We start from the raw sequence: 18,329 nt of genomic DNA on the forward strand, positions 1-18,329 counted from the left end.
CTGCGAACGCTTGCCAAAGCTCACTGAAATCGGAGAAGGTGAGTAGACGTGTGCTGGAGCAGCTGGCGACTAAGCCCTGGAGGACATGACCTGCTCTGATACCAATTTTTGGAATTAGGGTTGCAGAGAAAAACACACAGCTTGGAGAAGACGAAGGAAACTCAAGGCACACAATAGAGAGTGTGTTACTTAGTGTGCAATGGAAAGATGGATAGCCCTAGAGTGATGGGTGTATATACAATGCAGGGGGGAAAAAACCTCCTAAAGAGGGCAAAATGCCCCAACGGTCCTAGTGTGTTCACACACATCACTACCACATGTATATGGTAACATCACCAAGGTGCAGTCTAATCATAGACCTGCATAGCTCATCAAGCTCCTCCCACTGAAACTGAGTCATGTGCATATCTTCAGTTCTAGCCGCATAGGCAATAGACAATTTTTGCTTCTTTTGGACAAGCACATCATGCATTTGGTTCTTCCAAAGTTGAAAATTAGTGCCATCAAACTTCTTTATGTCATAAATGTCACGAGTAGACATGGTGACAAAACTACCAAAAGATTTTGGAAAAATTTCCGTAGAGTTTCCTTTGTATTTGGGACTATGTCAAATACGAAACAAAATGACCAAGAATGTCACTCACAAAGCATAAAAGAGGAAAATATCTCTCAAAAGAACACTGTATAGAGACCAAATGAGGCGCATATACTGTCAAACGGACTCCGACGTCAAAAGCACCTAAACCACTCTATACATGTCCTATGGGGAGGCCTCGTAAGGGATGCTCCAACTACCTGTATTACCGAAGGTATCTCCACATTTGAGAATACCCCAGCTCAATGAAAACCTCACACTATCAACCCTCAACAATGTAGGCTATGCAGCAAAACGTATAGCCAAATCTCAGAAATGGCTATCATCCAAACCAAGTCTCAGAAATGGTTTGGACTGCTATACTAGCCAAAAGATGGCTCCACAAAAGCGTACAATGACAGTATCCACAAAGACGTACAAGTCTATCACATGACGCTCAAACAGGCACCAAAAGAAATATCCTCCGAGGAATCAAACTACTCTCAAAAGAGCTCAAAAGTGCCAAAAGTGCCAAGATATGTGTGTATGTATAAAAAACTGCTCCCACTGGAACCAGAATATCGCAAGCACTGAAACCTGTAGCATGTGAGTCGATGTCGATGCCGTAGCCAAAGCCGAAGCCAAAATCGAGGCCAAGAAGCATAAATGAAGCTAACTAAGCCACTCTATGTACCTGTACATGTATCTGTACCTATAGTTGAAGAAGACAATGCCGTCAAACTCCCACTTTATGTGTATTTATGACGCCACTCCGAAAGAGGCTACACACTCCCGAATGAGCCATGGGCTCTCGTAATGGAAGAGACTGCAACAATGGTACCTGTAATGGCTATGGAAGCTCTATTGCACAAACTACCAAAAGAGAATTGAAAAATGTAGCTCCTAAACTGTAGCTTGAATGAGGTTTTTGATGGCACGAATGGCTCCGAAAGGGGGGTAAAACTCCACGACACCTGCTAGAAACGCTCTCAAAATGTTGAATTTGTCGATGCCAAAGTCGAAACCCTGTTTGCACTCTTAAAGTGCGCGCGCACATGAAAGCAATTTCGAGAATGAAACAAATCTGATACCATATGAAGGAGAGGAGCCGGGAGTACATCGAAAGAGAAAGATGAATACACACATACACTCATACACACACCACCATAGCCACACGCACAGGTTGGAGGGGGAGCGTCGACACACACTGTGTGCCCACTTTCTTTCTTCTCTATCTTATGCACTTAGGCACAATACACACTCTACTTTGTGTTAGTGGCTCACACAAGTGTATAGTTGTACACTTAGGGTTAGTAGTAGTTAGTGATGGACGGTCGGCCACATGGCCATTAAACCTAACAAGACTAGGCAAGCCAAGGGCTAGGACGAAGCCATGAGGTCAAAGGGGCCCTATTATTAGCAAGACGGGGCCTATATAGGACATGACTGGGTGAAGATTACAGGCTCTAGTCCCCTTTGTCTCACACTATTCCCATAACAAGTTGTCAATGTGAGCTTCAACCCTTTGGTATTGTGTGTCATGAAAACTATACTTGCTCTCAAGAGCTTGTAAGTGTTCGACCTATTCTTGCATGTGTCTGTGCAGTGTAGAGAGATCAAGATTGTCATAACTATTATAAGCCATTTTCATTTCCTGGATTCCTCGAGCAATAGCCACCCCTAATAAGAAGTCATTGATTTTTTTTTCATTGCTTGACACTTTGACTTTTGTGGACAAGGTTGCAAAGCTGGTTGAGACAAGCATTGCTTGAACTAGATAAGGTGTCATGCATCAAGTCTACAAAATGTTTAATGTAATGATATCATGTATCACACATGCAAAAAAAACAACCCACGAATGTTGGGGGTGAAGATATCTACCCCTTCAAGACTAGAGGAGATACAAGTATAGAGGAAGGACATATGGTTTATAAGACATTAGGAAAAATATGAACCCTCTAGGGGGCCTTTGGGATTAAGGTTAATTACAGGCCAGGCAATGAGAAGGGGTGGTGGACATAGTCTATACCTTCAAAAAAGTAGGGGGACAAAGTAGTCTTACACTTCTTAATGGCCTCTTACCTAATGAGAAGGTGGGGAGGGGGAGCCGGGGGGGGGGGGGGAGTGTGGTGGGCCATATGGAACTTCCGACTTCCCTCCCTTTTTATCCGGTTCTGAAAAAATCCGAATATTTTGAAAATTTCCAAAATTTCCAAAACTCAAATATTATCTTCTTAAAACCTCCCTAAACCTATTTTATGGTCCAAAAAGCATTTTTTGACTTCAAAAAGTCAAAACGTGCACCAAAAACCCTAAAATTCAATTTTTTTCAAAAACTTTTAAAACATCATTTTTTACTATCCAAAGTCCCCCAAAACTAGTCCTCAGGCAAAAAGTGATTTTCTCTCTTTAGAACCCCTTTTCCAACCTCTCTTTGGTTGAAACCATCACATTCACCCTCTACTCTAACACTCTCTCTCTACACCATCTCCATTGCTGTAGCAAGAAAGCTTCTCTCTCCTCCTCTACCACCTCCCATTGCCATACCAAGCAAGGGTTATCCACCTTCTCCTATCACTTATTCCTACCTACATTGTAGAACAAGCAATCTTGCTCCTCCTCCTAATTGTCTTTGTTCAACCATGGTTAGCTCTACTCCGCAAAAGCAGTCAAAGGATGAGGTCACAACACTTGCATGCCACAACACAAGAGGTATAGATGATGAGTGGGTGCCACAAGAGTTCACCGAAGGTGCTTGGGTATACATGCAGCCATCTGCTATTGGCCCTCATCGTGTGCGAAATCGTGCAAACTTGGATCATCATTGGAAAAGAAAGCTCCTTGGATTCAAGAATCACAAAGACAAGGGGACCGTAGCCATTGTGCAACATGTTTTCTCAATTTCAAGCATGTTATTGCAACAACCACCTCGGTTTCCAACACATTGTAAGTACATGTTTTGAGAATACAAAGCTAGGTGTGAAATCACAATGTAATGTTTTTGTGGATTCATACTTAAGATTTTTCATGCATTTATAGTCATATTTCCATCCACATTGGTGGAGAAGCAGCGACTACATAGTCTCTCCGGCACATTCAATGTTATACATGCGTATATTGGAGCAACAATTTTTGCACATCTTTGTCCAACCAAACTGATTCAAAGAAGGATTTTCTTCTATTCTCACTCTTATATTGTGTACACAAGAGTTTGGAAAGTTTGAAACCATCAAAGTATCTTCCTTATTAAGTATGGAGTGGCCACAACCAGATTTGTGGTCGATAGCTCTTTCAAGCAAAAGATGATAATAGATGTCCAAAACTCTTTGAAATACTCTAAAGCTTATAGGTCTGTGGGCTTGAGTTGGTGTTTGCCTATTCATTGTTTTGTGCACATTTTAAGGAGTTTGGATTTGTGGAGACTACCAGAATTAGGAAGGCTTTTAGAAGAGAACTGGGGTTTTGTGGAGGGCATGCACAATGGGGATAGGTATCGTTGTAAGGTTGGAGCTTCAAGTATTGGGATGTGCTATTTAAAACCCCACACCTCCTTGTACATACGATTTCACTATGATCATTGGATGTGGAGGCTTGGAGTGTGGACTCCCTTACAGAGTGTAGACAGCGCTTGACATTGCAGTGAGGATGCCCAACGATGCTTTGGAGGCTGTCCAAGTGAATAAACACTCTCAGTAATGTGCGAGAACATTTGGCTACTATGGGTTTTGAGGCCCTTCAACAAGCGCAGTTTTGTTTGCAAGGTCACAAGGTGAGAATCCTTCCACAAAATTTTCAGTACATCATAGTTTGGCGATCATTGGCTACTTATTGTAATGAATGTCCGCAGATTGGGAAGACAAATTGAAGGTCGAGGAGGACTAGGGCATGGATGGAACTATGCTATCGCTATTGTAGCTTTGTAACTCTTACAGCTTTGGAAACAATCCCTGATGTAATCAACATGATTAGATTTGGCAAATTATGACGTTTAATATAATTTTTCACATTGAGATGAAAGTTCTTTTTTTGGTGAAAGTGCTTTTTTAAAAAAAATTGGGGAAAGTGCCTTTTTATAAAAAAAAGGGACCATTATATAAGGGGGGCTGCATAACTCATTCACACTTTTCACTTTTTCAACAGATATGGTTCGGGAAGGTCACCTAATAAAAATGTAACCTATCACGTGAGTTCAATAGAAGGGTATTTAAAGTTCTTGAAATCTACAAAAATATATATACAGAAGGGCATTATTTCTTCAAATTTAGAAAAAACTTACAGATTTTAAAAGAAAAGGGTACATTATATTCTTAACAAAATTCACAAAGAAGGGGTTTTACAAACATGTCTTGAACGCACGTGATATGGTAGTTTTACACTTAGTGAACCTCCTGAGAGACATGGACACCTCCACAACCTCTGCATCTGTACCCACATCCACCCCTTTGTCACGCTTCATCCTCTTCCTTGAGGACACCGATTACAAAGGGAAGTTGGACCTCCACACCTTCTTTACTCGTCTCCCCAACCTTGATGCCACAATTGCCCTTCACATGGATGCATTCGCCGAGATTTCAGCGTTCATGGAGGAGCACATCATAAAATATTATGTATCTATCTCTCCACATGCAGAGATCTAGGTGCCTTGCGATCTTTTGCGCTACATACACAAAGGTGGTCGCCCATTCTCCAAGCTGTTGAAACATTTCCAAGAAATTTCCATCGACGCAGGCCATTTCTTGGACAAACAAGCCCCAAGGGTGTCAACGCTCAAGAAGCGCAAGTTGGGGGTGGAGTACCTTTCTCAACTGACAACATTCATCTTCTTTGTGAGCAAGGAACCTGATTTGGAGGAGCTCCGCCTACCACACCTTCCGGTTGGGTCCTTTATCAAGGACACCAAGGAGCAGAAGGTTGTACCCATGAACCTTGTAGCGGAAGGACAAGCACTTTGGCTCGAGTACCCCAGGGGGCTCGAGGAGGTGGTTGCAAAATCCATTGTTGTGGCTGGACCCAGTGACACTCTAGTGCCACTACCATTAACGAAAGATGCTATCCCAGAGGTAGAAATCATCCGCTTCTCCTCTGTGGTAGTGGATGGGGAGGAGTATGTGTTTATGCATGACTTAGAGAAAGCATTTGGTCTGAGCATGGATGAATGCTTGAGCGTTCTATGCACCAGCGCCAAGTTTCCCTTAGACAGTGCGCCAAATTCCCTTGAAAGCAAGCTCTTGCCACTTGGGGACTCTGTTACCGATACTTTTGCACTTGTTTGTGCGAAGGTCCTGGCAGTAGAGCAGTTGCATGTGGATGAGGAAGAATTCCAGGCCACGCAAGCCAAGGTTGAGGCCGCTAGGATGCCTGCTCCACTGCGTGACCCCCCCTCTAATGATCCAAAGCTCGTAGGTGCGGTGCCATGGAGCATTGACTTGGGTGGAAAGGGCAACGGGGAGGAGGACAACAAGGGCAGGGGGTAAACTCTATCCTAATTTTTATGTATTTTTTTAGACTTCATTGTCTTTTTTCTTAACCTTGACTGGTTTATGATAGGACGTCCTAGAGGTTGATGAGTTTGCATCAAGGACGAGTGGCAGGAGGACGGGCTTTGGACCTCAGTCTTCCCTTGCGCATTACCTAGGACAACTCCCCCTTGGCGATGTTTCCATTGTACATAATGAATTCACTCCCCAAGGCCATTTTATGACGTGGTCGTTGAAAGCTCTGAGCAAGGTTTTGTGTTTGTGCACCATTGCTCAGACTGCCCATCTTGTGTTCCTAGTGCGTAGATCCCTTGCATGCACAGCATTTGGCAATGGCTTTCATGGTAAAGTGCTTGCTTAGATAGGGGTACATGCTTCCGTTGGCTCAACTGACCCTAAGGTGATAGCGCAGTCCCTCTTAACTGGGGAGTTGCCTTACGCGCAAGAGAGGCGCCAAGAAATGGTCAAAAAATTATGAGCTCCTCAGATTTATGATGTAAAATTAACTTTTTAGAAGTAATAAAATATACTTTGAACAGTTTCTCTATCTTGTACATTCTTTTCAATGTGATCTCGTAGTCTTGTAAGTTGCTGAAATTGGTGATGTGTTTCAATAAGTTGTGTCTTATTTGCTTAAAGTAACAGCACATCAGAAGCGGGATGCACGTGATATCTGCTTTCAACTTACATTAAATCTGGGGACAGTACAAAAAACATCTGAGTGAAAAGAAGTGGAATTTGTACTGTCATGTTGCATTAATATTTGCATTCACTTAATCTAAATTTTTTTTTGGTATCCTGGGGGGCAGACAAGGCTAGAAAATGCCAAAAAAAGGGTGGCCACAAGGGCGCGCAGATGGCTCATTCAGCATTTTTGGATGGATGTCATGTCCGCCCTTGTGGCCACCCTTTTTTTGCATTATCTGGCCTTGTTTGCCCCCCAAGAACCTGGAAAAGGTGAGATGAACATGAGATTAAACTTTTCAAGCACATTATGCCTTCCTTCAACTAAACTTTCTAGTTCCCTGCACTAAAAAAACAATCACATTCGACATTATAAAAATCTAGTATCATGCTGCATAAACAACAAGTTTCACTATATATCAACAATTTTGGTGACCTAAGGGGCAAACAAAGCTGGCAATTGCAAAAAAAAAGGGTGGCCACAAGGGCGCGCAGGTGAGCCATCCAAAATTGTTGGATGGCTCACCTATGCACCCTTGTGGCCACCCTTTTTTTTCATTTTCTAGCCTTGTTTGCCCCTTAGGTTACCAAAACTATAGAGTTTTGATTTAAATTTACTTATTCATGGCCAAAAACACTTAACTTAAAATAGATGGATAGTCCCAAAAGCCAAATGACTACGGAGACAGTAGACAAAGACAATAGACAACTCATAATCATTTTGTCATTTGCAAAATCAGTGATTACAAAGAGAAGGGTGCTCAATACAAAAAAGGATGTGTAACTTCGGCTAATGCTCGAAGTCCCATCACAACAGGCGTGCAAGCTGCATATCCTTTGGATGTATAGTCACTCTCTTTGCATGTATGGTGCATAGGTTGGTATATTCCAACACTGATATGGTGTGGGCCTCTGTAGCTTCTTGAATAGCCTCCACCGCTATTGCTTGCATCCTATACTCATTTCCATAGCTTTGAAGCACCTACTTAACCGTGCAAGCAAAGAGGGCACGTCAAATTAAAATCTCCATAGTCTTTTGGTAGTGCCGGATTTTTGCAAATGCCTTGCTATTTTTCGACGCCACTGAGGTTGTCTTGGGGGCACTTGCACATTTGCTCGTTGGTGGAATTTAGGCTTCTAGAAAAACTTTGATTTGCACATGTTTACATGCTTTGGGGCTGGATCTGCAGCCTCTTTAGAGTCATCCTCTTCCCTTGGCTCTCGATCTTATGCTATGGAGAGAGCTCCCTGGCCACGAGGCAATGTCTTCCCCCCAACGGGCACCCAGTGTGTGTGGTGTATCAGCTCGCTACCATGGTGGCTCTGTCTCTGATTCGGTATCTGTATGGACCACCCGAGCTCTGGATGGTCTAGCTTGCGAAATGTGGTGTGGCGGGTCCTCCCTATCATACTCTGGTGTTTGTTGGGCCTGCTCTTCTTGCCAACGCTGGGCGTGTTGCTTCACTCTTTATCGAGGCATTTGTCGTTGAGCAAGTGAAGTCTCTTCTTCCCTCGATGTCTCCTGGGCCCAACTACCATGCCCACTACTAAAAGAGTGCCTAGAACGGCCAAGTGTTAGTGGCCGTTTTCTTGTGCCTGTAAGCCATGCCGGCTTCTCACATCCTTGGAGGGTGTTTCTGTTGGCAGGCATATGCTCTTTTGCAGTTTGTTTGGTGCGCACCATTGGGTATGGTAAGAGCTCACCCGCGCTTAAGAAATGAGTGATTTATGAGAGCATGCAATGTCTATAAGGGCCCATTTTAAAAGGGCCCTGTTCACACTAATTTTGATAAAAAACTTTTATTTTTTAAATGGATGCACCAAATTTTTTTAAAAAAAACATGTCAAGAGTTGGACACTACGTTCACGTGTAGTCACTCGTGTAGAATCCATTTAGACCATGGTCGCGCACTGCATTGGCGCCATGCAACATGCTTGGCGGGGCCTTGCGACATTTGCCACTTGTTGCTATGCTCTTGACGACTCCATTTTTGCACTTCTCTAGCAATCTTGGATTGTTGCGCACGCTCCATTGTGAGCTTATGAGCAAATGTTGTGCGAAAAAACCAGTTGAACATCTCCTTCAAATAATTGGATTACACCATTCCACCACCATATCGAGTATTTTTGAAGTACACCCCCCTTGTTTGACAATGGGACTTCTCCATGCCTTGAGTGCTAAAACTCTCAAGCAAACCATATTTGTGCATAAAAAATGCACCATGCGCAAACAAGATATGTTGTTCACATGAGTAAACGATCCACATTATTTAATAAAAACAATCCTTTGTAATAAGTTCACCACGTAACATGGCTTACATGTAATGTGTGATGTTATTTTCACCCCAAGAAAGACCTTCGTAAAATCCACCAAGGCTTCTTGAAATGATCGGTGTTGTTCTTTTGTTGTGCTGTTAAGGCCCATAATCTTGACATTTATCAAAATATACCCAAACTTGCTTGCGCTTGCTTGCAAGCTCGCCATTTAAATCATTGTCAATAGTAGCTTTGCATAACTCCTTCTAAAGTTGCCAAAGGTTACCTGCCTGCTGGTTGGAGCTGTTTTGAGCATCAACTCGATCTGGATTTCCTTGGGTTACTTTCTTCAAAAAGTGTCTGGCTTTTTGTCCACTCATTGACACTTGTTGGGCAATTTCATGGGCCTCCCCTGTGTTCTTTGTAGCAACGATAGGCACATTTCCACCATGACAGCCAATGGAATTGAAGAGTGCCTCCACCCTTTCGATCGCTTCCTGGGACTTTTCCAATGGCTTCATTGTGAAAGCATAGTCAATGTGGAGCTTCAATAGCCTATCAAAAATGCGCATGAATGCGTGTAATGTACAAAAATGTACATTCGATAGAGGAAATGGAAAGATTGGATTCCAAGCCTGGTCCTTTCGTGCACGGTCTGGGGCATTGAGCGTGGGACATTTGAAAATAGATGCTTCCCATTCTCTACCTTCATCTCCGAAATCACGACAGTCCAACCCTTGTTCTCCATCCCCTTGCCATGGAAGCATTGAACCGACCTTTGTAGAGCTCTTGTGTGATTTTTGTCCGTTAGGTTTTTACCCTCGAGTGCAAAATGGACAAGGCATGAGAGAAGAAGCCCCTTGTTTGCATCCAAGCAAACACTTTATGGTCTTCAAGTCCCCACCTAAGTGCCACTCCACATCATAACTACCAAAATCCTCAACCTCCAACTTCTCACCTGCAATTTGGGAGTGTATTACTTTTGTGATCCATGGAGTTCTCTAAAAAATCCATGAAAGTACTCCATTGGTCTCTTTGGGCACCTCAATAGCACCCAACCACCAAATGTCTTTCTCTGATTGCACACTAAAAGACGGGGTGGGAGATGGCAAGCTTGAATCACTTCTCTTGGTTTGCAAAAGGGCCTCATTCATTAGAGTGGCACTTAGCCTCTATAACCTTCGGCCTTCCACTATTTGACACTCATCGAGTTTTAGCACAAAAGCGACATTTGTGCCAAGCACTGCAAAATAAATAGTGGCAAGACCTTATACTTCAAAGTCTATGATAAGAACATAGCCAAAAGAAAGAAGTTTAGTGTGTCACCTTCTTCAGGTAACTCATAAAATCTAAGCATGGCTTGTTGAAGCCTTGTAAGGTCCACAAAAATATTGTTCCACATTGTGTAAGGAAAGCCCTTCTCCGAAGGTCTTATGAAGTGTTTCTTACCTTTTCCCCTTGCCTTTGTTGTGCACGAAGCATAAAGCAAAGTTGGCATTGTGTCCTCAATGCGTAGGTATTCCCCAATGTGGGAGAACACATCTTCGTTTGTGGCCTTCTTTGCAAGGTTGACCTTATGCGGGATGGGAAATAGGTTTTTCACAATGCCACGCTCTTTGAGGGCATCCTTTAGGAGTCCAGAAATAGCCTAATAGGCTTTGGTGTTGATCCCTGCCTCGTCACAAGCTTGTTGCACGTCATCTTCACTAACCACATTTCTCAATTCGCACACAAGGTCCTTGGTGACTGCATCTGCTTACCTCTAGGTGATTGTAAGATAGAAATCACATCATGGGTATTGAGACAACTAGTGAGAAGGTTGATTCCATCATTTTGGCTTGTTCCACCGCATGCCTCCTAGATGAAGTTTCTAGCTACCAATAAGATAAATGTTAGAAAATAGTGTGAAGTAAGAATGTATCATTCAAGTAAATACCAAATCACCTTGTGGCTGTCACTCATCGTTTGTGTGCTCCACTCGAATGTGCAAGGGTTCCAATGGATGAATATGTGCGTTTGCGTTCCCTTGCACCAAGGGATGTTTCTTTCAAATATAAAATGGTGTTGTCAAGCTTCATAATGTGGGAATCCTTTTCCTGCATTTTTTGTTGAAGACTTTCAACCTCCCTCTTCAAAGAGGCAATACTATCTTGTAAGGCCGTCGTCTTGAGCTGAAGAGCTTGACATTCGTGCATCCATATATGCAAAGAAGCACGTGCACCCATACATAACCGCTTGCAATAGCCTAACAAGCCTGCTTCTCCCCTCCCAAGATATTGAATAAATATCGAAAGGTTATTAAAGGGTGGATGGAAGCGGCTTATAGGATCGTAAGGGTAGAAATGGCCATCCACCCAAATGCCAACATTCGTCTCACTGGAGGCGCGACGTTCCTGTGATGACCTTTGATCACCCTCACATGCGGCCTTCGGTGCAAACGCCGTGGGCAAGCGAATATGCACGCTTTTGGTGTGCGGAGTGCGTGGTGGTGGAAGCAAACGATTTGTGATGTCTGTAAGCACCATGGCAGTTGTTACGTGAGGAAGCAAAGAATGAAAAGATAGAGGGGGAGGGAGAGATTGGGGAGGAGGAGGAAGGTAGGGGAAGGGAGGGAGAGGAGAGGGAGGAGGAGGAGAGAACAAAGTGTTTTTTACTTTTTGGGTGAAAAGATTTTGAGAAAATGGACTTTCAAAGCTTGTAGGTAAAAGAAAAGGTCAAAAAATGATTTTTGAATATGTATATATGTTGGGAGGGTATTTTAAGTAAAAAATAAGCTGTTTGAAAAAAAAGTCAAATTTTGGCTTTTAGTGACCCACGTTTTTGCCGGATGTGGCCACACCTCTATACTTCCTTCACTTTCAAAAAGCTAGAGAGAGAAAGTAACCTCTTAGGTCCACATCCTACATTTGTCTTAAAAAATGGCTAGAAAAACCTACTCAAAACTACCTTCTTCAATACCCTTGTCCCCTTAACCCTACACAACATTAGCCTTAATCTTTAAAAATCAGGATTCCATACAATGCCCATGCAAAGTCCATATTTCTCCTAATGAGATGGCGTCACCTCCCCACCATACCTATATATAGTTGTTTTCTTTTTTAGGGGGTACAAGAATCCTATGCACAAGTTTCTCAAATGTTATCTTTTGAAAACCATATCTACAAATTTTAATTACTATCAACAACTGTTAACTCCCAATTTCTCCAATCTTGCAAGGTTTATTGATTGTGCAAGGTTTATTCAATCAATAAACCTCTAAATCAACACTTGAGAACAACCAAGCACACAAAATTCAGGTATACTACTACCCGTCCCTTGAACCTAGCACATTCAATGACAATTAACAAGTGTGCCCTTGCAAATTTTTTGTGACATAGTGTGGAAAAAAGATCCATCTAGTCCCCATGTTGTTGCTATATACTATTTTACTTATGATATATATAACTCTTTATTAAGGGATTATGAAAAGGTTGGTAAATTTAGTAAGAAAAGGCGATACATCCTATATATCTTTGGAACCAATAGTTTGACTACTACCATCAAAAGACCATGCTTGAATAATGAATGATTCCTTTTACGTGGTTAAGGGGACAGCCTTGCAGTCTCAATGACCATTAGTGTATCTCAAGTACCATGAGGGAAAGGTGAAGAGTGAAAGTGGTGAAGTCGCGGAGCGGAGCGTGGGTCGACTCTCTCTCTCACACACACACACAGTGAGCTTACACAGTACACAGTACGCAGAGATCTGTTAGAAGGGTTATCTCCCAAATCCTTAGTATTCACAAAGAATATGTTAGTATATACAAAGAGTTAGAGGTAAGTGAGTTAGGCGGGCGGGCGGCCATATCCGCATAAGAGGCCACTTGGGCTTTAATCCCAACAACCTCCCACTTAAAGTCCAATGTGGCACTTTAAGTAACTGTAAATCTATGAACATAAATGTACAAAGATTTACATGGCTGCCATCTATGCAATGCCCAATAACTCACGACAATGCACAAAGCCCTCTCCTGGAAGTCCCTTTGTGAGTAGATCAGCAGGATTGTCCTTGGTGTGGATCTTCAGCAGTTGTATCTGCTTGTCTTCAAGTACTTCCCTAATGAAGTGATACTTCACATCAATATGCTTAGTCTTCGAATGGAACACTGGATTCTTTGCCAATTGTATAGCACTTTGACTATCACAATATAACTCTGGCATATCTGCATTGATTCCCAAGTCTGCAACCAATCTACCAAGCCAAATAGCTTCTTTGCATGCCTCATTTGCTGCAACATACTCAGCTTCTGTAGTAGACTGCGTAACACAATCTTGTAATCGAGATCGCCATGATATGGCACCTCCAGCCAATGTAAAGACATAGCCTGATGTAGATCTCCTCTTATCCAAGTCTCCTGCATAATCTGAGTCAGTGTATCCTCTGACACTCAAATCCTGACTACCATAGCATATGCGCATACTCTTTGTATGTTTTAAGTATCTCATGATACCTTTCACTGCCTCCCAATGTTTCTTGCCGGGATTTGACATATATCTGCTAACCACTCCCACTGCAAATGCAATATCCGGACGTGTAGCAATCATTGCATACATCAAACTACCCACTGCAGACGCATATGGAATCTTATCCATTTCAGCCTTTTCTTCCTCAGACACAGGACAATCTTGTTTGCTAAGTTTCACATATGGTGGCAATGGAACACTCAATGCCTTTCCCTTCTCCATATTGAAACGTTGCAAAACCTTGTCAATATACTCTGTTTGAGATAACCAAATCAACTTCTTTGATCTGTCTCTCTCAATGCGCATACCAAGTATATGACTTGCCTCACCCATGTCTTTCATGTCAAACGATTTTGCCATCTTTGACTTCAAAGCTGAAATTTCTTCCAAGTGTTTGCCAGCAATCAACATGTCATCGACATACAAAATAAGGATCAGCCAACTGCCATCCTTAGCCTTCTTTGTATATAGACAGTGATCGAACTCACTACGTTTGTAGCCTTGAGAAAGCATAAACTGGTGGAACTTATGGTACCATGCCCTCGGTGATTGTTTTAAGCCATACAGACTCTTTAACAACTGGCATACCAAATGTTCCATGCCTTTCTCAACAAACCCTTCTGGCTGCTGCATGTAAATTTCCACATCTAAATCACCATGCAAGAACGTTGTCTTGACATCCATTTGGTGCAACACCAAATCCAATATAGCAACCAATGCAAGAAAGCATCTCAATGTAGTCATCTTGACCACTGGAGAGAAGACTTCATCAAAGTCAATGCCTTGTTCTTGCTTAAAGCCCTTGGCAACAAGCCTTGCTTTGTACTTTGGCTGACTATCATGAGCGGTGATCTTATACCTGTAAACCCATTTACAAGGTAGAGCCTTTTTGCTCTGTGGTAATTTAACCAACTTCCATGTCTGGTTTTTATGCAGAGCTGTCATCTCTGACTGCATGGCCAACTGCCATTTTTTCGAGTCAACCACTTGTAATGCTTCCTTGTAACAAGATGGTTCTCCGCAATCTGTGAGCATGACATAATTTAGAGATGGCACATAACGATCAGGTGGTTTGGAGACACGCTCAGAACGTCTCACCACAACTGATTCTGCCTCTCTAGCCACTATAGGCTGTTCCTGAGCCTGACCATGCTGTCTTGATGTGCTAGCACTAGGTCCATCTTCCCTGAAGACAACTCTTCTGATCTCCTCTGTCTTCTCTGGCTTAGCGTGAAACTTGGCTTCATTGAAATGCACATCATTGCTACGAATAAGCTTTCTGGACTCAGGATCCCAAAGCCGGTAACCCATCTCGCCCGATTCTCCGTAGCCAAGAAATATACACTTCTTGCTCTTTGGTTCTAACTTATTTCTGAACGCCTTAGGAATATGGCTATAAGATTCACAACCAAAGACTCTGAGATGCTTATACGAAGGTGCCTTGCCTGTCCATAGCATCTCGGCCACTGCACTCTTATCCAGAACCCTACTAGGAGACCTGTTGATCAAATGGACTGCTGTAGCCACTGCTTCCGCCCAAAATCCATCAGGCAACTCAGCATTTGACAACATGCTTCTGACCTTCTCTTGTATGGTCCTATTCATACGTTCTGCAACCCCATTCTGTGAAGGATTATATGGTGCAGTAAGTTCCGGCTTAATCCCTTTTTCTTGACAAAAGTCTTGAAAAGCTTTGGAAACGTACTCTCCACCATTGTCAGTTCTCAAGCACTTCAGCTTCTGACCACTCTGATTCTCCACCAGCTGCAAGAATGTCTTAAAGACCTTGAGCACCTCATCCTTGTGCTTCAAGAAGTAAACCCATACTTTGCGAGAATAGTCATCTATGAATGTACAAAAGTACGCTGCTCCCCCTAGTGACAAACTAGGCATTGGTCCGCATAGATCACTGTGTACAAGAGCTAACCGTTCGTCCCTACGATTCCTCTTTGATCTGTGCGGTTCCTGTGTTTGCTTACCATAAACACAATGCTCACAAAACTCGAAATCTTGAAATGAAAAGCCAGGCAAATAACCATAATGAGAAAGTATTTCCATTCCTCTTTTTGACATATGTCCCAACCTACGATGCCACAGTGACACACTTGGCTGCTCAATCACATTAATTACATGGTTTTTAACCTCTGAAACATGTAAAGTGTACAGAGTTCCTGACTTGCTGCCATGTGCTACAGTCATCGAACCTTTGGAGATCTTCCAAGCGCTGTTCCCAAAAACTGTCACATAACCCGCATCATCCAACTTCCCTGTACTAATCAAGCTCTTTCGGATTGCTGGAACATGTCTGACATTCTTGAGCCATAAAGAAGAGCCATTCTGAAACTTCAACTGCACATCTCCCACTCCAAGTATGTCACAAACCTGCTCATTGCCAAGTCTGACATAGTCTTTAGTAGCCACATATGATGTAAACCACTCTTTGTGCGGAGAAACATGTAAAGATGCCCCTGAGTCGATAATCCAATCACTCATAGCATGTCCATCCTCTGCAGTCAAGAAAACAGAATCAAGATTGCTTGTAAGGAAGATGTCACCAGCTGCTATACCAGAATCACTGTCTGAACCAGATCCTGTGACATTCACCTCTTCAATCTTCACTGAACTCTTCTTTTCATCTTGCTCAAAACTCTTTGTTTTGCCTTTTTCTTGTTTCCACTTCGTACAGTCTCGCTTCATGTGACCCTTCTTGCCACAATGGTAGCATTCTATGTCATCCTTTGACTTCGAATCACGAGACTTACTTCTGTTTTGTGCCTTCTTACCCTTCTTCTCTTTAAACTGTTGTCTCCCTCGAACGACCAAAGCGCTATTGCCTTTGCCTTTGTCAATGTTCTTCCTGTTCACTTCCTCTGTGAGCAAGCTGCCTTCTACATTGGCACTTGTAAGACCTTCTGGCGCGATAGAATTACTTAACGCTGTACGAAAAGTATCCCAACTGTCTGGCAAAGTGATTAAGAGAAACATAGCCTTCACTGAATCTGGAAAGACTATCTCCTGTGCTGTTAACTGGCTGAAAATTGAGTGAAATTCATTCAGATGATTTGACATGGCTGTCCCTTCCTTCATCTTCAAATCCACCAATTTCTTGAGCCAGTAAATCTGAGAAGCAGCACTTTGTTTCTCGTACATATCACATAGCTTTTGCCATACGCCATACGCTGTAGTCTCTTCTGCTACGTTGAAGTAAACATTTTCTGCCAGTGTCAGCATGATTGTGGAACAAGCTAACTCGTCAAGCTCTTCCCACTCATCTTCAGCCATACCTTCTGGTCTCTCCCCTTTGAGCTTCAGTGGCTTCACTTGTTTTTTCTGCACCAAAACCTGCCAAATCTGCTTCTTCCAGAATGGAAAGTTTGTGCCATCCAGCTTCTTTATGTTGTAAAGAGTCTCACTTTGAGAAGATGCCATATCTGCCAAACTGTTTACTCCTGAGAAAAATCCGGCAGAGTTTCCCCTGTAAACTGGCCTCTGTACACAGTAAACAAGCTATAATCAACAAGCTGAACACCTCTCCTCAGGAACTGTCAGTATTTTTGAAAATTTTTGACAGAGTCTCCCCTGTAAACTGAGCTCTGGGAACCAAAAGATAGCTCAAGAAACAATCATAAATAGTTGACCAATGACAAATCTAAAAAATCCCTGTAATATGCTGTCCTGTAAGCATACACTGTCTCCTCTCTGGGCGATGACAGAACCTGTATCTGTCTCAAGACTGAGCCCTGAACAATGCCTCAACGGCCTGACGCATAAGATGCAATCCAGTGTCTACACAAAGTCATACATCCTAAGGGATAAAAGTCGCCGAAGAGGATGCGTGTAGAGGGGAACTCCAGCAACCTAATCCACCTCACACTGGGTAACCCAGCCCCCAGTGCTTGGCTTCAAAAAACCTCACACACGACCCTCTCAGATGGCTCAGCAAACTGCCCAGAACTAGCATACATCCTATAATAGACCAATCATTGTCCTATGACCGCTGCGGCGGTCTGTCTGCTAGCGTGACTCACAACTAGCAGACCCACAATCACAGTACATCAATCTGCAATACATGCCAGTGGTGTCAAGCCGTCGTATGGCCACACCTCCCCTGGAACCTGGCAAGCACAAGAAGTAGCAATGCAGACTGCAATATATATATCTGATGATATATATGTGTACCTGGTCTATAGATGATGCTCTGAAGACGAATAAGTGATGTATGTCGATGTCGATATTGATGTCGACCACCTCCTGCTTGCCAATCTACACAAGACGGATTTCTTTGCGGCTGAAATCTATCTTCTGCTGTAGTGCTCAAAACGAAATTCTGAGGGCATAAACGGCTTCGAAAGGGGGGTAAAACCCCAGGTCGCCTGGTGGAAACGCTCCCGGAACGCCGAGTGTGAATTTTCGAACTCCGGATCCAGAATCTGCCGAAAAAGTGCGCGCGCGCGCGATTTCGCAAATCCGCACTGAACCAAGGCTCTGATACCAATTGAAGTCGCGGAGCGGAGCGTGGGTCGACTCTCTCTCTCACACACACACACAGTGAGCTTACACAGTACACAGTACGCAGAGATCTGTTAGAAGGGTTATCTCCCAAATCCTTAGTATTCACAAAGAATATGTTAGTATATACAAAGAGTTAGAGGTAAGTGAGTTAGGCGGGCGGGCGGCCATATCCGCATAAGAGGCCACTTGGGCTTTAATCCCAACAAGTGGATCACATCATCTTGCATCATCCGGGAGGCAAGAGCTAATTGAATTATCTACAATGATCGCTCGTTGCAAGTGCGTTGCAACGATGAGAATAGGGCTAGTGATCTCACATTTCA

This window comes from Adiantum capillus-veneris, chromosome 7, assembly GCF_014529385.1.
Source record: "Adiantum capillus-veneris isolate H3 chromosome 7, ASM1452938v2, whole genome shotgun sequence".
NCBI lineage: Eukaryota > Viridiplantae > Streptophyta > Polypodiopsida > Polypodiales > Pteridaceae > Adiantum > Adiantum capillus-veneris.